Source organism: Pelodiscus sinensis, chromosome 17 (genome assembly GCF_049634645.1).
Source record: "Pelodiscus sinensis isolate JC-2024 chromosome 17, ASM4963464v1, whole genome shotgun sequence".
Lineage (NCBI taxonomy): Eukaryota > Metazoa > Chordata > Testudines > Trionychidae > Pelodiscus > Pelodiscus sinensis.
Genome location: NC_134727.1, coordinates 38526281 through 38551533, shown reverse-complemented (window position 1 = coordinate 38551533; position 25253 = coordinate 38526281). Strand labels below are relative to the sequence as shown.

Genomic DNA, 25253 nt, shown 5'->3' with positions numbered 1-25253 from the left:
GCGTGTCGTCTACAGCATTAACTGCTAAGCTTTTGCTAACTGGTTAATCGACTCCACTATTGCATCCCTATCTCAGAGGGGAATCGATTCAAAGACTAGAAACAAAAACTTGCAAAGCTCCACTCCACGTTATTTTCCAAATCGAGCCAAGCCGCTCACAGCCAGCTCTACCCACTGCCGAGGATTTGTCAGACACACGGGGAAGTCTGGATACAGACAGAGCTTCGGTCAGCAAGGCCGTTCTTTAGCTTTTACTTTTGCAGCAGACCACACGGCATCTCGAAAGCTGGAAGAAAAACCCGGGGCTGCTGCCACGCACAGGTTTGATAGACTTCAAAAAGCGAGTGGGTCGGATTAAACGCTTTTATCAGGAAGTGAGGCGAGCAGCAGTCCAGTGGCTCAAAAAACAAGCGCTCGTTTAATGAGCTGTTTGCCAAGTGTGAGAGAGGCGGTAGGAACCATCCAGCGGTGGTTCCCCATTTGCGATCCAAACAGCGATAGCCCCCTTCCTGACCCAAACACAGCTCATTATCCAGCAGAGATGACCCCTTCTCGGGAGAGAGGTGTTTCTGCCGCCGTTAATAGCATCAGTTCAATACGATAGCTCCCACTGCCTGCTCCTAGCAGAGTACATCTGATACGGGAAGGTGATCTGGGAAGCGTATGCACTGAGTTAGAGCTGGCACATCCAGGCTAGAAGCCGGGATAGAGACTGGTTTCTAACGATGCTACTGAACTAGTTTTATCGGCAGACAGGAGTCAAACCTAAGAATGAATTCCCATCTTTTTTTTTTTTTAAGGGGGTAGCCAGGGGAAGAGACAGGATTCACGTCTGTGGTCAGAATGAGTATTTATTGAAGGCTATAGGGAAGGATTGCCTTTTGCTGAACAATCCTTGCCAAGAAAACAACTTTGAGTCCTCACTCCCAGACACTTGGGGGGGGGGGGGGGGTTTACACTGCACCGTTGCTCAAAATAGGATATGCAAGCTGAGCTACACAAGTTGCGTATCTTATTTCGAAACCACTTATTTTGTGCTTAGGGCCAAATTTCAAAATAACCTGCTATTCCGGACCCTTACTCCTTGTGGAACAAGGTTTACAGGGACATCAGAATAGCATACCCGTTACATTTCAAAATAGCAGGCTTGCTGTAAAGATGAGGGGATAGCTATTTTGGGATACTCCAGTATCCCGAAAAAGCGTTGCAGTTTAGACGCAGCCTTGCAGAGAGCCCACTGTTTGTGCTGAGGTGCGACTGCATTGTACCAAGCTGGCAAGCGTCTCCTCCAGGGGAACCCCCAAAGGGTGTTAGTTCCCTCCCCATCAGCCTTTGCAATGGGTCTCCTCCACCCCAAAAGGACACTTGCATTTCTTTATAAAATGTTACACTATTAGTCCACAGCCGTTGATCAAAGAACAGTGACCATCATGCCCCCTGCCCATCTAAATATAAGCACCACGCTCTGCCTTCACCTCATGGATTTCTAGCCATCTTTTAACAGCTAAAAGAGAGCTCTAAGTATTTCCCACAAGCCATCCCCCCACTTTCTTTCACAATCACCATGGAAGCATCCTCATGCTGCCTGTCACTCAGGCCTGGAAGCAGCACGGTCCTCTCCCTAGCTCTGCATGTGAGGATCTTATCCACGACCGTGCACTTTCTGTCTGAATAGCATGTCCAAGATATGACCTCTCCTACTCGGACACAGCGTTAAAACTCTTGTTCAGGCTCTCATCATCTCCTGCCTCCACTACTGAAGCATCTTTGTCCATGACCTTGATCCATTTATAGAACCATAGAAACGTAGGACAAGAAGTGATCTTGATAGGCCATCTACTCCCCAGCGTTGAGGCAGAACTAAGGATTATCTAGACCCATGGACACCAACCCGTCCATCACGATCGACTGGTCAATTTTGGGGGCACGACCAATCGATCGCAAGGCGTTCCAGCGTGCACACACCCCATTTCCCCCTCCGTGCTGGCGCTACCTCCTGGGGAAACGGAGGTTGCGCTGGCTTCCTGCGGCATCGGGAGAGAAGTCCCACGGCTGCGCACCAAATCCAGCGTCTCAGGAAGCATGTGGGTTGCTTCTCCCCTACCGCAAACAGCCGGCGCGCTTCCTGAAAAGCCGGGTCTGGTGCACAGCTGGGGACTTCCTTCCCCCTGCTGCCTGCCTTCCTGCGCCGGCAGTGGGAGGGAGGGGAAGTCCCAGGCTGCGGAAACCCACCCCCTGCCCATGCAAGAAGGCAGGCAGCAGGGGGAAGGAAGTCCCTGGCTACGCACAAGACCCGGCTTTTCAGGAGGCACACCAGCTGTTTGGGGGAGGGGAGAAGCAGCACATGCTGTGGGAGCCCCAGGTACCGGACGAGCTGTTCCTGTCCCTGCCCTCTGGCCAGACCCCTGTCCCCCCACAGCACCCTGCCTCCTCCCCCTGCCTAGAGCCCCACAAGTACTCTGCCCCAGCCCCCGCCAGCACTCTGCCTCGTGGCCAGACCCCCAACAGCATCTTAACCCTTGGCCAGATTCCCACTTGCCCTGGCACCCACCAACACCCTTTCCCTCTGCCCCGGCCCCCACCAGCACTCTGCCTCGTGGCCAGACCTCCATCCAGCACCCTGCCCTTGCCCCCTGGCCAAACACCCACCAGCCTCCAGCCCCTGCCCCTGCCCAGATACCCACCAGCACCTTGTCCCCTGGCCGGACACCTACCAGCACCCTGCTCCTGCCCCCTCCCTCCTGGCCAGACACCTACCTCCAGCTTGTTCCTGTACCCTATTTTCCATCCAGATTTCCGCCCCCGCAATCTCTATCCCACTCACTGGCAGCCTTGTCCCACACACTGGATCCCTCATTTTTGGTCCCACCCCAGAGTGCAGAGGGGCCCACAAATGCCACTAACCCTGGAACTCCAGAAGAGTTAATTTGGCCTGAAGCCTTGAAGCTCAGTGCTACTTACCCTCCCCCCGCATAGGGCTGGAGTGCCAGGGGAGGGAGGTGTCTCAGTTGGGGCCACATCAGTGAGGCTCGCCACCCATACGTACATGGCAGTCGCATAATCAAGTGCTTTGTCCAATCTTCCCTAATTAAAAACAACAACAACTAAGGGACTCTTCAAAACACACAGGGCCAGATCGTCACCTGGTGTGAACTGGCCTATCACTGAGGTGGATGGAACGACAGTGGTTTTTCCCAGCTAAGGATTTGATCCCTAGTGCAATAGCACAGGCGGCTCATTTTTGTATCTCAAATCATTCACCCCATCTCCCCACAGAGAGTTAAAAAATCCCCTACAGAACAACAAAGCAACGTCGTCACGTCATCTTGTCCTCATGCCGCCGCCCGCCTCCATCCTCAGCCGCTCACTGTGGCCAGCCTCAGCGCTGGCCCTGGGCCACTCCATCCCTGCCTCCTGCTTCACACCCTGGGGGGCTGTGCCACTGGAGAGGAGTGGCTGGGGCTGGGTCCCCTCTGCCATCCGGGCCCAACCTCCCCCAGGCCACACTGGGTGCCCTCCACCATCCGAGCCTACCCCCAGCCCCTCCAAACTGCCCCCACATCCCCTCCACCATCCGAGCCTGGCCCCCTCCCCTGGGCCGCACCAGGTCCCCTCCACCATCCGAGCCTGGCCCCCTCCCCTGGGCCGCACCAGGTCCCCTCCACCATCCGAGCCTGGCCCCCTCCCCTGGGCCGCACCAGGTCCCCTCCACCATCCGAGCCTGGCCCCCTCCCCTGGGCCGCACCAGGTCCCCTCCATCATCAGAGTCTGACCCCCTCCCCTGGGCCGCACCAGGTCCCCTCCACCATCCGAGCCTGGCCCCCTCCCATGGGCCATACCAGGTCCCATCCACCATCAGAGTCTGACCCCCTCCCCTGGGCCACACCGAGTCCCATCCACCATCCGCGTCTGGCCCCCTCCCATGGGCCATACCAGGTCCCATCCACCATCAGAGTCTGACCCCCTCCCCTGGGCCACACCGGGTCCCATCCACCATCTGAGCCTGGCCCCCTCCCCTGGGCCACACCGAGTCCCATCCACCATCCGCGTCTGGCCCCCTCCCATGGGCCACACCAGGTCCCCTCCACCATCAGAGTCTGACCCCCTCACACACTCTTTCTGCAGAGACCCTGCACCCCCAGCCCGCTTCTGCCCCCTCCCCCTGGCCATACACCCTGCTCCCTCCCCCTGGTCAGACACCTACCCCCAGAGAGAAGGGGGCCAGCGACTGTAGCGAGCGGGGGTGCAGCCCCTTAGTAATCTTTAAAAATAAAAGGATGGTTTATTCCATGCATGTGTAGTGAAGCTTCAGTCACTGGCGGCAGGATCCTGCAGGAATCGCCCAGTCAGCACTCTCCTCGCTAACGGGGAAGACGTGCGTAAGTACCCCCCTCAGGAGTGGGCTGTCTTTTTGTTTCAGCTCTCGGCACTGCTCCCCTCTCCCTGCCCCCCGACCCGCCTGCAGGTTGAGGTGGTGCCTTGTGATCCGGACGTGAAATAAAGATGACAGCCTCCGAGATTAGTTTTGCAAACACACCGTTCACCCTGAGACAGTGGCCTTTGGGTTCCCTTCTCCCTCCTGCTCATCTGGACCTTGCTGCGGGTGCAATTGGGTACCCAGTTGGGATTCTGTCTTCTGAGCAGCCCATCCGCCCTCCGCAGAGGGACACAAGCATTACGAGGTGTAATGCAGCTGCCACACAGCAGGCGGGCATAGAGGTGCCCCGCTTGGACCACCACGAGGGAGCCCTGCTACCCGGGTTCTAAGGCCTTCTCTACCCGGCAATTTTCCTCTTGTTCCAGCCACCAGCCGCCAACCACCAGGGTGGCTGCCCTAGTGCAACCAGCAATGTAGGGGTAGGTCCTAGAGGGGATAGGACATTCGCCTGGGGAGCAGAGGATGGTGGGCTCAAGTCCCACCCGGCCTCCACCCACCCTAGGAGCAGCTAGACAACCAACACTGGCTGCTCCAAAGATGGAGCTGGCTCCCACATTAGGAATGCAAGGTAAGGGACCCGCTGCAGGTAGGGAGGTGAGGTGTACATGGTAGAATGACTACCCCAGCTGCTGGTCAATACGGGCTGTAATCAAGGGAAATTGCCAGCATACACTGGGCCACAGCAGAACGTTAGCACTCAATCAAAAAACAAACCTACTGTCATAGTTCCAAAGGCAGAACCACAACGCACTGTGTGGATGTGTCCTCCATACGTGGACTGCAAAACAGCCCAGCCTCTAGTTTATTCCAGACTGTCAACACCCGGGGCTAAGAACTCATCCCTGCACAGCGCCCAGTTCTCCTTTCCAGTGTGTGTGGAAACATTTCCATCAGCCGATTGGACACTCCCCCATCGCATGCAGGGCGCCACCAACGGGAACACCATGCACAAGAGATGCCCCTTTCAACACAGTCGCATCGTTAGCGGCACTGACACGGCGGATTGTTAAAGCTCAGCTGATGATCCGTGCCATTGTGCTTTGAGGTTGCATCAAAGAGAAGCACGCAGGCATCAAAGTGTACAAAATTTCGATGCACTTCCACGGTCTGCAAACCTCCTTGAAACACCACCACAGAGCCCGGAGGAGGTGTGTCGGAAAAGGCAGCGGCACGCTCAGTGATACAGAAGCAGGCTTTTTCATCTGCTCATCAAATATTCCAAAAAGCCACCACAGGACTCTGCTTTACAAAATGCGCTGGAATGACTGAGCTCCGTGAGAACTTGCCCTGACAGATCTTGCCGTCACTGGCAAATCTCTTTTGAGATGCATTAAATCTATGAATGGGTGACATGTGACCGTGTCCTGCTCTCTAGGCGAGAGTAACTGTAGGAGCAAAAAAACCGTGGGCATGATTAAAGTGGGTCACTGAGACTCAACAACTGTGGAGGGATTCATGTTTACGGATTCAAGCGGGATTTTCCAGAGCGGAGGACACAACAAAAGGGCATTATTTGGTAAGGATGAAATGAGAGCCCCAACTTTAACTCCAGGGACGAAATGATTTTAATGCCCCATAAGATTGGTGGGCAACTTCTGGCAAGCTTTTTGCATGTGTGTAAGAACTTTAATTGTTGTATCGGTTTTCTCTACAATGCTTTTGCCTTAAGAATAAAGGTGCTTTCTTAAAAAGAGCCATGTGCTGACTTGTAACTGCTGGCAATATACTGTTTGTAGCCCTTGGCGAGGAAGTGACAGTGTTTGCTTTAAACAGTTGGGCTTGCAGGAAATAGTGTAAAACACAGAGCTGTGTAGCCTTAAAACCCCTGCATCCAAAAGGAGTGGGGTAAAGGTCCATATTCAGAAACAGGAGCAACAGGGACTCACTGGGAACCTCTGTACAGGACCACAGAAGGGAGGATTCAAATGCAGTAACTCCAAAACTGTGATGCATGCAACATGAGAGTCACAAACATACACATGCACAAATGACACCTGCAATGCTCACGCAGGATTTGATGACTAGGGGGGATATGTCACTGAGATCTTCACAGGCTCTCTTATTATTCAGGGATCAACTATTTTGCTCTCAGGTCTGGCATCAGTGCTTAGGGGAAAATAACGGCCCTCAGTGCTTTAAATTCACTGAAACACAGGATCCTCACTTTTCTAATCATTGGGACAAATCGTTGGTTTCCAGCAGGGTGGATTTGATTTAAGTCAAACTGGTTTAAATCACTAGTCAGGGAGACATAGTTTCATCAGGGTTTTCCACACAAAAAGCATTCCAGAGAGAGAATGGATTGATAGATGAAGGTTACACTCAGAAAGACCTCAAGACTCCCTCAACGTGCGGCCCAAAGAGTTTTACTTTTGTTTCTACCGCCTGTCCTTTCCTTCTCATGCTGCTGTCCAGACTTCTTCACCTTGCTCGGCTCTATCCTGCCACCAACAGTCTTCCATTGATTGAACTTCCTGAAACGTTGCACTTTTGGCGAGAGGTAAAAGATCGACTCTGGAGACACAAATTTGCAGAGGGACAATAGGACTGAGGTCTGGTATTTCTCACCTCTCTGTAGGATTGATTTATTTAAAAACACGTTTGCTGCTAACACACATGATGTCTCTGAAGACACAAATCCACAGTCTGACAAATGCAAAACTAAGTGTCTCTGCTGGCATCTTCTAAACCAGGGCTACTCAACAGGCGGCCCGCAGCCCGGTTTGGGTTTACACGGGGCTGAACACAGGGCCCGTGGCTGGGATCTTTTGAACGTGGCCTCCACTGGGAACGCACTCCGACGGCGAGGCGTCTCCCAGGCGGGGTGAGCACTGAAAGATACAAGCGGACAGACTGGCTGGCTAGACGGGTACAGGGTGTCGGCATTTCTAGCCCCTAGGGAGGAGGTGCTGGGAGCACTAGGGCATCGTGAAAAGTGCTGGCTGCTTAGCCGTATGGGCAGAGCCTGAGAGGTGCTGACTGGCTCACACTGGCCACCTATGAGTCCGGCGCCGCAGCTTCAGGCTTAATCTTCGTATTTGTGCCCGTCAGTGAGAAAGAAGCGATTTGCATATATTTGCATGTCTATGCAACCACCCTTCAGTTGCGGCCCTCGGCCTATGCTGTGAGTATCATTGTGGCCCCCGGGGCTTCCAAAGTCGAGTTCTAGACTGAGCACTGAGTCCCATTGGGTAGATAGAAAGATGAACATAAATCTACACAGAATGCCCCGGAACCCCATAAGATTGGGTCCCTAATCAGTGAACTATTGGAACTCATTTACAAAACTTTTCTTAAACGTGACATGACTACATTGTCTCATAGGATAGAATTTAAAAACCCTATTCCATGATGAGATATCTTTGAGCTCCTATGTAGCCTAATTAAAGCTATCTTTGGAGAGTTTTTCCCCTCAAAAAGCTTTGTCAAAAAAAATCCAATTTAAATTAAAAAAATCTATTTAAAAAAAAATCACTGATTTTTATCCAGCTAGCGCTCCCGAAACTCAATGAAATCATGTCAGAAACCAAAAGAGAAAACCAGAACCACGTGATTTTGAGCCTTGCTCCAGGGATCTGAATTCTTTCAGCTGATTACTGCAGGGGCTGGGGGGGTTCCCTACTAAGGTTACCTACCTTATGCTCTTTCAGAGCCAGAAACAATGGGCCAAATTATTTGGGGATGTAAATTGGTGCAGTTCCATTGCATAGAGTTGCACCAGTTCAGACAAGGCGAAAACTTTAGCCCAAATACTATTTAGAAGCTGAGATACCCACTACAGGCAGTCCCCGGGTTACATGGATCCGACTTACATCAGATCCCTACTTACAAACGGAGTGAGGCAACCCCGCACTAGCTGCTTCCCCCCAGCAGACCACGGAGACGCGAAGCTAGCGCCCCCCGCCCCCCCCCCCCAGCAGACCAGGGAGACGTGGAGCGGCTTTTCTCAGCAGACACCTCAGCTTGAGAATAAAGGACTGAGGGAAGTGAGGTGTGGGAGAATAAAACTGAGCTCTGGAGAAATGTTTGGCTAGAGTTTCCCCTACAATATGTACCAGTTCCGACTTACATACAAATTCAACTTAAGAACAAACCTACAGTCCCTATCTTGTACGTAACCCGGGGACTGCCTGTAGTTCCTAAAACATCAAGGCTACGTCTACACTGGCCCCTTTTCCGGAAGGGGCATGTAAATTTCACCAGTCGTCGTAGGGAAATCCACGGGGGATTTAAATATCCCCCGCGGCATTTAAATAAAAATGTCCGCCGCTTTTTTCCGGCTTTTAAAAAAGCCGGAAAAGAGCGTCTACACTGGCCCCGATCCTCCGGAAAAAGTGCCCTTTTCCGGAGGGTCTTATTCCTACTTCAAAGGGCACTTTTTCCGGAGGATCGGGGCCAGTGTAGACGCTCTTTTCCGGCTTTTTTAAAAGCCGGAAAAAAGCGGCGGACATTTTTATTTAAATGCCGCGGGGGATATTTAAATCCCCCGCGGATTTCCCTACGACGACTGGTGAAATTTACATGCCCCTTCCGGAAAAGGGGCCAGTGTAGACGTAGCCCAAGCCATTATCGGTGCCTGGGATTGAGCATCATGATGTTTAGCATTAGTCCCAAATTGAGCAAATTGCAAACTTTCGATCAGGCCAATTTAAATCCAATTTAAAGTGTCATACTGTTCAAACGTATAGTCCTGTCTAAAAATTGTGAAAGATGTCAAACTTAAAACGCTGCTGGAATCAGTGACCAGAAGACAGGTCATTAGCGGTGTATAGTTTTGAAAAGCTGCAGGGTTGAATGCCAAATGTTGATGTGTGTTTTATTTTGTATACAAAAATTCAACCGCTTTCAGTTACCTTGTACATCAAAGTTCGTCAAACAATGCCAAAGGAACAGGATGTCAGAGCCTTCTAGTGAAGCATCGAGATACCTTGTCAATTTTGGTTTAGACAATCAGCCATTACACATTTCTTAATGCTTAAATTGAGCCTACTTGGACTTGTTGATCTTCCAGGCCAGAAATGAAACAAATGCACCTCCTTGGACAGCCAAAAATGCAGATGGTGGTGATAATACACAAGCTTTTAAGCAAAGACAGTTCCCATTTTAATTATATCTCCTAGATCTAAAGAAATCACATGAAGGAGCCTGGATTTCCCACACATGAAATACAATACTCCACATCCTGGGGAAATTCTGTATCCCTGTGCGGGCACAGAATTCATGTCCCAATGCAGATTTCTTTGCTTCCCCCGCAGAAAATGACAAGGAAAAGAAAGCCGCTGGGGGGAGTCCTGGGGATGCCCCTTTGGCATTATTTGGGGGAACACTGCTCCCCAAAAGAGGCAAGGCAGGGGGGACACGGGGCACATAGCACTGCCACCCCCATTTCTGTGAATGCAGAGCTGCCCAGCTGAAAGCTGCTATCACTCAACTCGCTGACTCTGCAGCTGGACACTGCCTCCTGGGTCCTAGTGCCGGTCATGCATCTCTTCTGCCTCTTGAGAGCCATCCTGTTTTCTGTGAGCGTCTATGGTGGGGCAGGGTGGTGCGGTGGAAAGATGCAGTGGGATAGGGCAGGGAGCGGGAGGGAGGAGGGGAACTAGGGAGAGGAGACGGTGGAGCAGTGGGAGCCAGGCATGCAGCATCCGCTTGACAGCAACGGTTGGGGCTCCCCCATTAAGTAGATCCATTGAGGCCCCCCCATAATCAGCCCCATCTCAACAAGCCCCTCCACTCAGAGCCTCACCCCACCAAGCCCCCAACCAGCTGCACCCAGACTCTCATGCCTAGCTCCCTACACCTAGTCCCCTATGCTGAGTCCCAACCTCCTTCACCTGGACCCCTCCTGCACCCGAAACTCTCCAGCAAGCCCCTGGGCACCCAAATCCCCCACTGGACCACTCACACACAGACTGCCCTACCCCAAACCTGGATCCTTCCAGCACCCTGGGCCCCTCCACACTTGGAGCCTGTGGGGCAGAGCCGGCCCGCTCAACCGTACCTGGTGCGCCTGGCACAAAGGGGCAGTGCCGTGGGGAGGTTTTGGGGGCATGCCCGGCCCCTGCACTGAATCAGGGTTGGGTGCGGGGCTGGGAGAGGAGATGCCAAGTGCTCTCCTACCTCCATAAAACCAACAGCCCTCCCGCTGCCATGCTGGGGCCTCCACATTTATTCAGTGACATGAACCATTTGCTGACTTTTAAAATAGCGTCCCCAAAATGTTCATGCCTTTGGCACAGAATTCCCCCAGGAGAAATAAAAGGCAGAAGTAGATGGCGTGGACAGTCATCTTCCCCTAGCAAAAGCTCAGTGCCAGATATGTGCCTCAGATTTTATCAATGCACATTGATCCCTACGATACTTCTTCCACCGTCATCAAAACACTTCAACGAAACATCAATATCTTCTCCGTTTAGCCCAGCATTGCGTTACCATTTCCCAGGAAAGCAGGGTTAAAATCACTGTCAACGCAGCAAAAGGATGAATTATTATTTCAAAGGCAGCCCAACATGCCCAACAACAAAACAACATTGTGAAGCAGACGACAAGCTTCCGGCGAAGGATGTGCTATGTTAATTCTTAAGGGCAATTCAACTAGTTCTTATTTTGTTCTCATCAGGTTGCGCGGCGGCACAGAGAAACTTTGGCGCTGCACCAGCGCACAAGAAAGAGAGGACGAGCGCCAATCAGAGGCTATAGATGCAGAAAGGCATCTCCGTAGACAAAACCTTCCTCTTTCGGAGGGGAAGACGCAACCATCTGCACCCTGGCACACAATGTGCTCTTTATCTTTCTCCATCAAGCAACTTTTAATGCCCACCCCCCCCATAACTTGTCTTACAAAGGATCCGGGCATGTGGACTGTATCCACGCACATCCTGATCACTAGTGCACGACCCGTTTCTTATACGGATAGCAAACATCTTAGCACTGGAAACACCTGAAGTGAGACACTGAAAGCTTGTCTCGGATTTGTCTCTTGCTCTGAGCTGATGTAGAAAATCTCTTCCCCTCGACATCACAAAGTGGAGTGCCCCTCCTGCCGCCCTGTAACAGAACAGACTCACTAATTCCTCCCCTGGAACCTCACAAAAGGCTGGGAGACCATCTTCTGGTCTGGTGAAACACCTTGTGCAATTTGTGCATAGTGCTCTTTTCCACTGCCATTACGGACTACATAGCCTCACTGTACACTAACACAGAGCCCTCGGCTCCTAAGGCAAGGAAGGGAAAGAGAGCTAGCTAGCTTGCATGGTGACTTGCTTGCTTGCTCACTCTCATAGGACTTTGAGAAAGTCCGTCCCCCTCTCACTCCTTTGTACCATCTGGGCTAATGAGTTAATTAGCCTTAACCCTCACTAGCCCCACCCAAGCTATCTACTGGGCCCTGCATCTGGATTTGTAGTGCTGTGGGCCTAGCTCCTCTTTGAGCCTTTGACAAATTTCCCAAATTATCAACAACGGACATTGTTTTTAACACCGAGTTTGCGTTGGCAAAAACAAGAAAGTTGTCATGGTAACATTCCTCCCTCTCCCCCCCCCCCCCCCCCCCGCAAAAAAAAACATTTTTTGTTTACATTTTGCAGATAACTGAGAAATGAATAACAGTTGCAAATGGAATACATTACATCCTATAAAACCCATGATTCTTAAGCTCAAACAGTAAACATTGCTGGAAGTTATAAATAAAAGTATCAATAAAGTCCAACTCCTCTTTGTATTGCACTGCGAGAATTTTTAAGAACTTCAGTCCAAGTCCATTTTCCAACGGCGCACAGAATATTGTAACACCTGTGTCTGTTCTCATCAAAGAGTTTAGAAATAAAGCTGTTGTTATAATGCGTCTGACAGATGATTCTCCTTCACTACATCAAATCTCCACTGCACTGAACCAAAATGACACCTCTTATCTATCGCGAGTCAATATCATTTTGCCTTTACTAGGCCTCAAAATGAAGCTTTTTCTGAGCAAGGCAGCTAGAAATACGGGACCAGATAAAGCAGAGTAGCTCCACTGGAGTTATACCAGTTTACACCAGCTGAATCTATAGTCCATCATGTCAATAATGGGGAAGGAAAGATGAGGGTCCTTTAGAGAACGTGCTCACATATCCTACGCTACACAGAGGCGCGGATTTCTATGCTTACCTGTATGGTACCACAGCCGAGCCAAACGTATCTCTAGTCCAATCCACTATTGGTGGCTGACCTATGCTGCCCAAATATTGCTCAGAACTGCTTGTTTTTCTTTTCACTGAGACATCACCTAAGTGTTGATTTAAGAGTTCATTTATTAACCTTGCCCAATACTAAGCAATTCATTTTGATGTCATTTGGCCAACTCAAGCTGAACCCTTCCGCCACATCCCCCAGGAAACTGAGATGCCTTTTTGTAAATGGGTCTGTTTTCAACCGCTAACCTCAGAGAAGACCCCTGGCTCATGGGAGTTGGGGGCTTCGTAGTCACAATTATAGTATTTTAGCTTCTTTTTTCCCCCCACTTTTTAGATCTTGCATTTATAAATGAAATTAAAAGCCACTTCAATGGTCATTCTTACTGCTACAAATTCAAGAGCCTCTGCTAGAATAGCTGTCCTACTTGCAGAAAAGTCGCCAGAAAAGTATTCAAGTGCAGCAAATGCAACCAGCAAACTCCAGACGTTCACGATCACGAGACAAAGTCCATCGCCCTCCCTAGACCTCCGGGGATACATTTTAGTGACGGGGGGTGGGGGGGGGGGGGAGACACGTTACATTTCGGAGACTCCGAATCTGCTGTTTCCTAGGGATCCATCTCCGTGGTGTCTGGGAAGCTGGGGAGAACAGCCACCCTCGCAGAAACAATCACCGCGATTCAACAGGGAGTTTGCCCTCTCCCATTTCGCCAGCAGGACGAGGAGAGCTGCCCGGCACCCCTCCACGAGAGAGGAAAGCCCCTCGCTCCTCGCCCGTTCAAGCCGCACAAGAGAAGCGGTGGCGAGTGTCAGCCAAGACCCTTCCCCCCCGAGGGAAGCGGAGTGAGCTCCGTTCCTTGCCCAAGCCCCACCTGTGGGTCGCTGCCAGCTGGAAGCATCGCCGGATCCTCCCCCGCGCGGCAGTGGCTGGCCCAAGCCGGGCGGCCCTTTCCCTGCGCCCAGGGCCAAGAGTTTCCCCGCTGGCAGGGACTCCCCAGCCGACTGGTGGAGACACTTTTACTATTCAGCCGGCGCGACCTGCCTCCGACCAGCTCCCCTCCGCAGGCTGCTTCTGCCCCGGCCGTCCCCGCGCCGGTCACATCACCCCAGCGGGCTCCCGGCTCGCAGCGACCCCCGGCTCCCGGCCAAGCGCGCCGGCGGGGCTGCGTTCACCCGGCAGGGGCGAGGCACGCGGAGCCGTCGGAGCCAGGCGCTGTCCGCGGAGGTGCCGCTGGGGGAGCCCCGGGGTGCGAGCCTCGAGCCCCGCCAGCCCCCCGCGCTGCAGCGGCGAACCCCGCTTCCCTCTCCCGGCCGCGGAGCCTGCCCCCCGCGCCCCGGCTGCAGCCGCCCCCCCGCCCCCGGGCAGGCGCTGCCCGCCGCGGTACTCACCCGGGACCCGGCTCCGCTCGGCGGGCAGCGGGGCTCACCGGCTCCCAGCGGGTCCCATGGGGCGGGCGCCGGGTCCCGGGGGCGCCTACGCGCCGCGCCGCGGCATCCCGCCCGCTGCACCGCGGGGAGAGGCCGGGGGGGCTCCCGCTCTGCCCGGCGCTGCGCCCCCTCCGCCTGCCAGGGTCCCCCCGCCGGCCGGCCGGCGCTCGCGGCTCGCTCCCGGGCTGGCTGCGCGGCCGCTCGCCGGGGGAGCGCGGGGCTGGCGGCGAGCAGCAGCGGCGCCCACGTGCCGGCTCCTCCTGCCGCCTGGGCGCGCGCGAGCCAGCGGGGCCGGGCTTGCAGGGCGCCCGGGTTGCAAAGGAGCGTGGCCGGCGGAGGGTGGAGCTGGCGCCGCTTCCCCCCCCCCTGCAGGAGCAGAGCAGCTGCGGCGGCCTGGCTGGAGCCCCGCATGTCTCAGCCCTGCCTCCCTGCCTTGGAAGATTTGGCGGGGGAGATGCCTGGAACCAGCGAGGCTCTGGCCGGGAAGGAGCCTGGAAAAAAGTGGAGGGAGGCCGGTTCTCCCTGGCCGAGGTGCTGCTGGGAACCCCCCGGGAGTGGGGTGTCCCAGGCCTCCCAGGCCTCTGAGAAAGCCTCAGGGGGTAGCCCTGTGAGTCTGTGATTTTAGAGACAACCAGTAGTCCTGTGGCACCAAAATGATATTGTTGGTAGACTCTAAGGTGCCCCAGGCTGACTCCTTCCTCTTAGTCAGAGGCCCCAAGGCAAATTATGCTCCTGTGGAGGCTGGGACCCTCACTAAGCTCCCTGTACACCAGTGTGGTGTTGGGCAAATGACCTAATCTATCCTGTTCCTCTGCTCTCTTCCTGAAAAAGGGGGTTAATAGTTGCCTGAAGTGTTGGGAGGATAACATCTATTAGCAATGAAGAGGCTCTCAACTGCTACAGTGCCAGCTGTAGAAGTATGTGGATAAATAGCAAAGCTGCCAATGATGGACTTTAAAGATTTAATATATTAGGGGAATGGAATGGGTAGAAACATTGGTTTCCACCTACACAACGGTCTGCAATTTTCCACAAGGTGCAAAAATCTTGGTTTCCACCAGCTAAAAATTAGTGCATTTCCTAAGGCAAAAGAAAGTGTGTTGCTAAAGATCAGAGCTAAACATTTAAATACTGTGCAAAACACACAAGAAGTATTGTATTTGCCCGGAGATTTTACTCTTATATCTACAAAGTGTAAACTCTCCTTTTTATCTCTTTTGCCTTTCAGAGAAATATTAACTCTAAAGCCTAGACCCCAATACAATCCAGGTGTGCTCATTCCAATGTCTGTTTTGGCTCACCCAGAACTGTGAGTAAGTACCCCAGCCACTTAAGAACGGCCATACTGGGTCAGACCAAAGGTCTGTCTAGTCCAGTGTCCTGGCTTCCAACTGTGGCCAATGGCAGGTGCCTCAGAGGGAATTAACAGAACAGGGAATCATCAAGTGATCCATCCATCTGTTGCCCATTCCCAGCCCCTGACAGAGCCTAGGGTCATCATTCCTATCCATCCTGACTAACAGCCATCGATGGACCAATCCTCCATGAATTTGTCTAGCTTTTTTTTTAACCCTGATATAGTCTTGGCCTTCCTAACATCCTCTAGCAAGGAGTTCCACAGGTTGACTGTGCATTATGTGAAGAAATACTACCTGTTGCTATTAAACAGAGAAAATGTAAGAAAAAAAATGATCAGCCAAAGACATGACACTTTCTAGATTATCTTTGTGCTTCCCCATACCATTCCTCCTATCCCTCCAAAAATGGGAAGGGTTTGTTTGTTTGTTTGTTTGTTTGTTTGTTTTAAGGAGCCTTAGTTGAACAGTTTGCAACAAAAAAAGGATGCACAAATAAAAGGTATTCACTCCTCCATTTATCCCAGAAAACAGCTGCCATTATTACTGGGAAACAGACACATCCATCTGGGGCACAGAAATTGCACCTTACAAATGCAGATCAGGAATTCTTAGCAAAGCTTTGTTTTTTATTTTGCTGATTATTCCTTGTACACCCATCATTCTGGTTGGCATCAATGATTTTTGCAAGAAATGTAGGCTAAGGTCCTTGACTATGAATTCATGCATGAATCCCGTGTCCTACTCCTCATGCTAGGTTAACCAGAAGTTTGCTCAACTTCGTGGTAGTGTCACATACAGCTTTGCCATGCAGAAATTTCTGAGCAGTCTGCCATTTTCATAAATATTTGCTGAATTCTCCCTCCCCCAGAAGAGCAAAAATACCCCAAAAAAAGCATTTCTACGCAACACTAAAAGACCAATATTTCTGCAGCCATCATTTTACAAACTTTCATGAAATTATGCCAGCAAAGAATTTAATCCGAGAGCTTTTAGATGTCTCTCGTAATTGCATTTGAGGTCTTCCCTCCTGGAAATTCATAACAAGTTGTTCTCCCTGCCTCTTGATGACCATGCCACTAAACTCCAGATTTATCAGGTTGGTTGGTTTGAGGGTTTTTTAATTCAGATTAGTTATTGGGAAATGCAATTGCTTCATGGAATGAGAACAAATATATGTCAATCTCGAGTGATGAAAAATCCTGACCCTCTGAATGTGTTTTGTTAAAAACCTGTGTTAAATTACACCAATTTTTCCAATGAGAAATAAAGGGGGAAATGAATGAACCTAACAGGCAGGCTAAAATACAAATAACAGGCATTACCCAAATCCAGCAATCTTATCCCCCAAATGAAATACAAATCTATGGGGTGCTGTGGGACATAATCTCCATCCCAAAAGCTGTACCAGCTACAGTCACATTTTAACTGGGCCATCTAGCCCCACAAATGCCATGCAGCCATAGCAAACATTGATTAAAGTTCCTGGATCAGTGACAGCAGCTGGTGCTACCAAAGGCAGGTGAGTCAATGTCCTAGTTAACACAAACTGCTGTACTGGGATTTCCTACGGTATGTTTAATTGTCCTGCCTTTTGCTTCTGCAACCAGCTGCCCATAGACAAGCTTTGGTGCAGAAGCGGAGGAAACATTGGGGCATTGCTTTCCAAATGAACAAAGAGTTGCTGACTTTGCAGATAAGAACAAACCTCCATCTTTCCCCAGCCTTTGGAAGTGAACATTGGAGAAAAACTTCCCATATTGCTATTTCAAACCCCCAGCAATCCAAACACACAGAAAGCATGACAGAGGACCACATAAAGCCTGGGATTGGAGGAAAAAATGAGATGTTAAAAATAATACATATGGGGGCTCTTTTTATTTACCTTCTGATTTTTGAGCCTTTAGGGACCACGTTTTCAATTTTTGCACCACAACCACAATGGCCACCCATTTAGGGAGGGGTTTCGATGAAAGCTGAGCTCAGGTCACTCTGTGACTCCAAGAGGGAAAGCCAAAGAAAAGTTATGGGAGGAGGAGAGAAAAACCACAAAAGCTGGCCGCACTGCAACCCAGCTTCTGGAAAGAAAAGTGAGAGACTGAAATAACAAAGCCTAAAATCAGAACCCAGGTACTGTACAGAGACTGAGGACAAGTCTACACTACCACAGAAAGTCCCCAGGGGAACGGCAGAGCATGGACACACAGCCTTGAGCAGTGTTTCCCCATTTTATTTGACTGCGGAACCCCCGCTGCGTTTCATCGAGCAAAAAAAAAAAGGGGGGGCTCTGTCTCTTTAAGAGGGGGTGGGGGAGTGGCAGCTCTTCACGGAACTCTTGCTTTCACTTTGTGGAACCCCAGGGTTTCGCGGCGCACCAGTTGGGAAACACTGGCCTGGAGGCTTTCCTCACTGCCCCCGTTGGTCAAATTACGGTCATTGGGAGGCGGTGCTCCCCGTCCCTCTCATGCTGAGATCCCGTATCCCCATCCCCCTCACACACACCAACACCCCAGCCAGCTCCTGCACCCTCCCTCCTGATGCAGCTGTACCATTGCAGCGCACCTGGTGAAGACATACCATGTTGGCAGGAGAGCGCTCTGCCATCGACATAAGAGGCCACACGCAGTTCATCAGGGTAGACTCCTGGCAGGCTGCCAGACGGTTTGTTTATCTGAGCGCCTGCTGGCATGGAGCCCTGCACCTCCTAGTGGCTGTGGGTTGCCATTCCCAGCCCCTGGGAGCTGCGAGCAGCCATGCCTCCAGTTGCTCAGGTAAACACACAGGCTGGCGGCCCTGAGGAACCAAGTGCGGCTGGGTGCCGGAGGTTCCCTATCCCTGGCTTAGGTCAATGGAACATATGTCACTTGGGGGGGTCTTTTTCATGCTCCTGAGCAATGTGACTTTCATTGACGTAAGCAGCAGCGTAGCCCCTCCAGTGAAACAGATGTCCCTGACTGTCAGCCAAAAAGGTGCACTACTTCAAGAAGCTAAAGTGGGAAGTCCTCCCCGCCCATTCACTGTGTACAGTTTTGGCTCTGACCCTTCTTGCTGTCATGATCAGCAAACGAAGGAAGAAAAACTCCTCCTCATTCCAAACAGCTTCAGCGTCTCATGTCCGTCAGTGGCTGGCGCCGTTCTAGGCCGTTATGCCCCCCACAATATGGTCAAGAACATCACTCTCCCCCTCTTTGGTTAGGTCATCTCAGACCAATATCGCTCGCTTTCAATGGTTATTCAGGCATCTCTGAGATAGTATTGATCCACGCGCTCAAGTGGAATTGATTATTCAGTGTGCCACCATTAAAATACCCTCTCGTTACTTAAGCCTTACTTCCACATACTGGAATGCTAGTTTGTCGCCGGCTTGTATTCAGAAATGGCAAGATTAAATCAGTGCTAAACACGAATGGGTCTCGCCTCTTGGAAGTGCGATGAATTAGATTTGGGGATCTCGCACAAAACCACAAGGGCATGCATCTGAGAGTGTAGGCAGCAATTTGCTCCCGCAAAGAGGGAAGAAAAAAGAATTAAATTGTCTTCTGTCATTTCCAGCTTGCACAGTGGAGGAAGTGACATGCACATCAGCTGTGGCCATTTGGATTAAGCGGTGTGGTTTTTTGGGGAGGAATGTAACTATTACACAGCAGAATTTAGATTGGCAAGCACAGCGGAAGTTGTACATTGCCAGCTCAGGTTTCCCTTTGTTTTGCATCAACCCGCTGGCACCTAACAGAACAGCATTAGCTTGTTCTTCTCTTTTGGACTTCTAAGGATACAGTCACCCCTTCAATTACCTTTCTTTTTCAGATCTGCGGTGTTTAAGGTCAGATGGAGAAGAGAGAATCCAGATTTCAATTTCCACACCCCTGTATTTACACCCTACGTACTACTGAAATCATCTTTGCCGTAGTTTGCTGGTCAGCAGTGTCCCGATAAAACATGTGTGGCAACATTATATGGGAAGGGATCGTTTTCCCTGTGTGATGTTAATTATCACATGTTCTACAGCCCTGCCCGGGCAGAAGCCAGGCCTGTCCTAGACGAAGGAAGGAAGATGTGCTTGCCTTAGTTTGCATGTAGGCAGTAAAGAGACTCATCCAGCATGAAGAGAAAATAAAGGAAGTTCAAACAGGTGGAAAAACCCAGCCGGGCACATCCTTCCACAGTGACTCTTTTTGCCTCCCGAGTCTCAGCTGGACTGTTTTCCCCAACAGTGGACTGAAGCTATAAGAAGGAAGGACGAATGCTGCCAGCCACCCCTATTTTGTCCCCCTCTTTCTCAGCATCTGAGAGGACTAGAGCAAACCACTGTTAGATGCTAGACGAGGGATCCTGACCTGAAGAATTTGGTCAGTGATTTGCTGGAGTGTGTGGTGAGAAAGTCTATTTTGCAACTAAGTTAGTTTCTTAAATAGATAGTGGTAAGCATTGTATCTGTATTTTTCTTGTGCCCATGTCTGACCCTTACAGGTCATTACTCACCCAAAATCTCTGTAGTTAACAAAGTAGTTTTACTGATTCACTGTGTTTAAGTTGAAGTGTCTGGGTAACTACTCAAGGTAATAAGCTGTCATATTATTCCATTACAGGAATAGTGGTACAATGTGGGTGACCCTATAATTTATCATCGGTTAAAGAATTAACCAATCCCTTTGTCACTGGGAAGGACTTATTTCCAATACAAATCTGGAAATCACAATTTTTCATCTTCAATCTCTACTTCTCGTGTAATTCCAGCTCCCCCTTCCCTTGCATTTAAGGGCCTGGAGAGTTTCTACTCTAGAACGTTTGTATTATGAGAGTGCCTAAAGGTCCTCACCAGGGAAGGGGCCCTGTTGTGTGGGGCACAGATGCAGTAAAAAAACAGCCCCTGCCCCTAAGAGCTTACAATCTGAACAGAAAGGCTATATTCAAGGAATATTGTCCCCATTATACAGACAGGAAATGGAAGTATAGGGAGATGAAGTGACTTGCCCAAGGTTATACAAGGAGTTAGTGGCAGGATCCCAGCTCTGTGCTATAAGTGGCTACCAGTCCATCCTTTCTACAAAACTACCGTTGCTTGAGTAACAGGGGGTATATGACAGCACACACTAGGAACATTTCCTCCCCTGGTCCCCTTTTCCTCTGAGGACAAAGTAAGTTACCACAGCCCTTGAAAGGATGCCTTTTATTTCTCTGCTCTGGCAAGTGGGATGTAGGAGGGGCCAAGACCAAAGCTCCACCCACTCCTCATTCTTCTCCGCTCCTCCCCATCCACTTGCTCACAGGAGGGCATCTCCCCGCTGTACCCAACCTGGAGCCAAGCCAGCCAGGAAAGGGGGAAAGAGGAGGGGCCTTACTCCCCTGCTCAGTCCAGACAGAAAAATGCACAATTTAACCCTGTGTTAGCTGGGTTTCAGCCCTAGTCCCCTTCGCGTCGACGACAGCTTTGCCACCCACTTCAGCAGGAGCAGAGGCCGGCTTTTGCTGCGTCAAAGCAAGGGCACAGGTCCACCAAGCCATGTGATTCTTTCTGTTTCCATGGTTTGCCGTTTCTCTCAGCCTTCCTTTCTGCTAGACTTCGCTGCCCTTATGTTTGGTTGTTTTTTGTCTGGGAAGAACATGTGTACGCACCAGACACACACATGCACCAACACAAACACACACACACACTCAGCTACCTTTCTATAACAGCATGTTTTCCATGCTATGTCCCGCTCTCTCTATGGTTGTTAAGGCATAGACACTGGCGTTGAGAAGGAAGAGCGAATATGCACGGAGTATATCTGAAACGTGTAAGCCACGGAGTTTAAGGAAGAACAAGGAAGCAGAAGCCAGGGGCGCCGACAGCCTCCGCGGGCCCCTGGGCAAGGTGCGGGGGAGGGTCAGCTCTGCACTCCCAGAAGAGGCGGGGCCTCGGGAGGAAGGGGCGGAGCCAGAGGCAACCAGCTCTCAGCGCTGTCCAGTCCACAGCGGGCTCCCTCCTCCAGCTCGCAGCATGGCGCTCCGGTGACACTTTGGAGCCCCAGGGCCCTCTGAATCACCAGGCCCCAGGACAACTACCCCCTTCCTCCCATTCCCCGTTGACGGGCCTGCCACCTGCTCGCCTGGTCTGACCTCCTGTATATCACAGGCTACCAGCATCCCCACTCCGAACCCAAACAACCAGCATTAGACCAACGAAGGAACGCCCACAAAAGACTGAACTCTTATGTGTCACAGGGAGAGAAAAGGAGAGGCCAAGGGCTCTGACGCTTGAGGCCTCCACGCTGCCAGGGAAATGAGGAAGTGAGATATATACAGAGAATCCTGGCAAGTGACCTATACCCCATACTGCAGAGGAAGGCGAGTCTCAGACATACAAAAATGTCAGGTCTTCGACAGTCCACTACTACAACAGGTTTCCAGAAACATTGTTTGCGGCCCCTGTATCATGGGGAGTGTAAGTGCAAGAGATTTCTTGTCTCTCAGACACGGCAGATTTGCATTTTTTTGGCTGCCTGTGTATCTTTCCAATGCTCCTGAGACAAGTCAAAACAGGGGCCTGTTTCTACCAGAGGCGCAAAGTTCTTTCGTGCCTCTGTTTAGGCAGCAATTGCCCCAGCACGACATTGATTTCCATTAACTGATCCTCCCACATACTGGTGTCATGAAGACAGACTTCCAAACTCAGTCGCTTGTACTTCCAAACTCAGTCGTGTTCCAGTTCACATTTGCCCCCCAGTGTCCGAGGCAAACTTCACACGTCTTTCAAAGAAATCAGATTGAATAAAATCATCTCTGTTTCTTACCTTGCGAAGCCAACTTCCTCTAAACCCCTGAACTACTTCTACGCTGCTGGAAGTCAGCAAACTATTTTTAGCTGGCTTCGGGGATGCCATATATGGTGAGCAGCCCCCTCCCTGCTATTACTAGGCTGCCTAACGGAACAGAAGGACACCTGCTGGTTGTGAGTCATGTTTTGTGTGCGGCAAGAAGTGTGTATATATAGGTCCAAGGCGTGGTTATAAAAAAACCCCAACAAACGGAATGACAGCTGCTTATTTTACTCCGTTTTCTCCATATTGGTTGGATCTTCCTCGAATGTGACAATTTTCTAATAAAAAGTGAATAGGTCTATGCAAAAAAAGGGGGAGAAAGCCTGATTATATGTAAACAAACATATATAGTAAAAAGACATTCCCCTGTAAGCCTTATTCCAGGTACTAGGTACACTTGGTACTGATGGGCTGCGTTCCCTGGGCACACTAGGAATAGCCACTATCTGCAGATTATAAGGAAACTAGAGGATTTATCCGGCATCATGCGGGTCCTTAACTCAAATAGAGTTTGGGTTTTTTTTCATTTAAATTGTTGCTCTGGGGTGGGGCAGGGGACAAGAGTCCAGTTTGCAGGCTGCCCTGGGGAGAGAGGACAGGCCCTTCTCACCACAGCAGGTTGGAGTCAGGTGAGAAGCACCTCTCTATGGCTGCTGCTGCAGCGGGAACAGCCGGGGAAGGGGTGCATGTCCCCTGTCTGGGGGACAGACACACAAAGGGTGTGTCTAGACTACATGCCTCCGTCGACAGAGGCATGTAGATTAGACAGATCGGCAGAGGGAAATGAAGCCACGATTAAAATAATCGCGGCTTCATTTAAATTTAAATGGCTGCCCCGCTCTGCCGATCAGCTGTTTGTCAGCAGATCGGGGCAGTCTGGACGCGCTGCGTCGACAAAGAAGCCTTTCTTGATTGGCACAGGTAAACCTGGTTTCACGAGGCATACCTGTGCCGATCAAGAAAGGCTTCTTTGTCGACGCGGTGCATCCAGACTGCCCCGATCTGCCGACAAACAGCTGATCGGCAGAGCGGGGCAGCCATTTAAATTTAAATGAAGCCGCGATTATTTTAATCGCAGCTTCATTTCCCTCTGCCGATCTGTCTAATCTACATGCCTCCGTCGACGGAGGCATGTAGTCTAGACGTACCCAAACAGACAAACTCTCTGAAGTATGTAGTAGAAAGCTGACCCTTTCTCCACTCCTGCCCCCTGCTGGCTCAGTGCAGTTATAGCTGCCCCAGTCCTCATCTCTGGCCCCTTGCAGCCCCCTGTGGTCATTCTACAGTATAACTGTCCCTCCTACCAGACCCCTCCCTTTCCATTTTATGAGAAACAATTCCATTCCAGGCACATCCCATTCTCCTGGCACAACCAAACCCTGACTGTGCTTTACGTTATAAGAGGAAGCTGCCTGCCAAATGTGGTGGTCCTTGCTCTTATCATGTAGGAGGAGCTCTTGAACAAATGAAGTCACAGACAGACAGACAGGCGCACATTTCTAAAATGTATAGGAAGAAAGTAATTAACGCGAAAGACAATGTTAGCCGGAAAGTTCTTATTTACACCCCACACAACGCTATGAATTTCAGAGTTAAAGGCTCTACTGTCAAACTGGACTATAGCTCACGCTATATATAGTAGCCTCTTACTTTCAGGACCAACCTTAGAGCCAAGCAATACATTTGAGTGCTTGGATCACTGAACAGACCTGATTCCAATCCTAAGGCTAGATCTACACAATAGGCTTTTGTTTTTTTTAAAAACTATGCAAATTGTTCTCCGCAATTTGGATAGCTTTTTCCAATGGCTTTTCCGGAAGAGGCTTTTCTGCCATTTGGCCCCATCTAGGAATACAGGGCTCCCCGAAAGAGCGTGTTTGCTCTTCCGCAAGAAAAAGCGGAAGAGCAAACGCGTACCTTGGATGCAGCAGTGTAGACGGCAGAGTACCCCGCAGCGTAGACATATCCTAAAAGTGGAAAAGTTCAACCAAATTCAACCAGAAATGTGAATCCTCTTGTAGGCTCCCCAAACCGTCCCCTAGAAGTTAACAGAGACTCCTATCTCTGCAGAAACCTATTGAATGGTTCAAACACACCTGTCGAAGGAGGGGTGTTTCCCGTAACGTTCCAGAGGCTTTCAGTGATGTTTCTGTAGACCCCTTTTCACACCTACAGGACCATGCCCTCAAGGACGATCCCTCTCCAGCTCTGGAACCAAGTAAGAGAGGGAAGGACAAACGGGTGCCTCTTCATAGCAGGGGGGCAGCAGCTAAAGGAGAGGACACCTGACCTCCCCTTGTGACCCCCCCGCTTGTCTCCTTCCCACTACTATGTTATCTGGCTCTGTCCTCCTGCAGCGCTGGCCCCCCCCAGCATGTTCAGCTTCCCTCCCCTGGACCACTCCTGGACACTGCCTGGCGCAGCACAACAGCTGCTTAGAAGAGAGCCAGGCTGTGCCAGCGGTGGGCTGCCTCCTCTCGAGATACCTTCCAGGACAGCGACCCGTCCCCGCCCCAGTTGGACTTCCCATCCCTGCCCCTGCTGAGCCTCAGCAGCTCGCTCCCTGCCCAGACTAAGCATTTGGGGACAGGAGTCGACTCTGAGAATGCTAGGGAGGTGGCGGGGGGGGAGGGGGGCTGCGTCGTGAGAAAAGGGCAGCCGGGCACTTTGCCACTCAGCTGGGATGTGCCTGGAACCTGGACGAGGCTCTGGCCCTACATCTTCTCTACCAACTCCGGCCCTGCCTCTCCCTGCCTGGGCACTGCCGGAGGGGCACTCAGCCCTTCATCCACCTCCTCTGGGCTGCCTCTCTGTCAGACCGGACACAACCTAATTCCCCATCCATGAGTGGCAGGGCTGGACCAGGGGGTACCTCCTTCCCTCATTCCTCCCGCATTGCCGCCCATTCCTGCATAAGACCACGTACATGTCTTCATTTACATGTCTGAGGATGCTACAAAGTGTGCCCCTCCTCCATAGGTTCCAGCCAACCTTGACATAACTTAGATTGCCTTTTTTTGTTCTCAAGGGCGGTTGTTTTTCCCGCCAGATCTGCTCT

At 51.2% G+C, this 25253-nt stretch overlaps 1 protein-coding gene across 3 annotated transcripts in view; it reads right to left on the bottom strand.

The window, feature by feature from the left end:
* SGCD (sarcoglycan delta) overlaps positions 1 to 22230 on the bottom strand; it is a 545286-nt gene extending 523056 nt beyond the window's left edge. For 2 of the 3 annotated variants that reach the window (XM_075900619.1, XM_075900616.1), the window contains exon 1: positions 22169 to 22230. The gene's annotated coding sequence lies outside the window, so the exon portion shown is untranslated. Of the gene's footprint in view, positions 1 to 14001; positions 14241 to 22168 lie in introns of those variants that run through there. The other variant, XM_075900617.1, reaches the window with a different exon arrangement.
* Positions 22231 to 25253: the final 3023 nt, after the last annotated feature.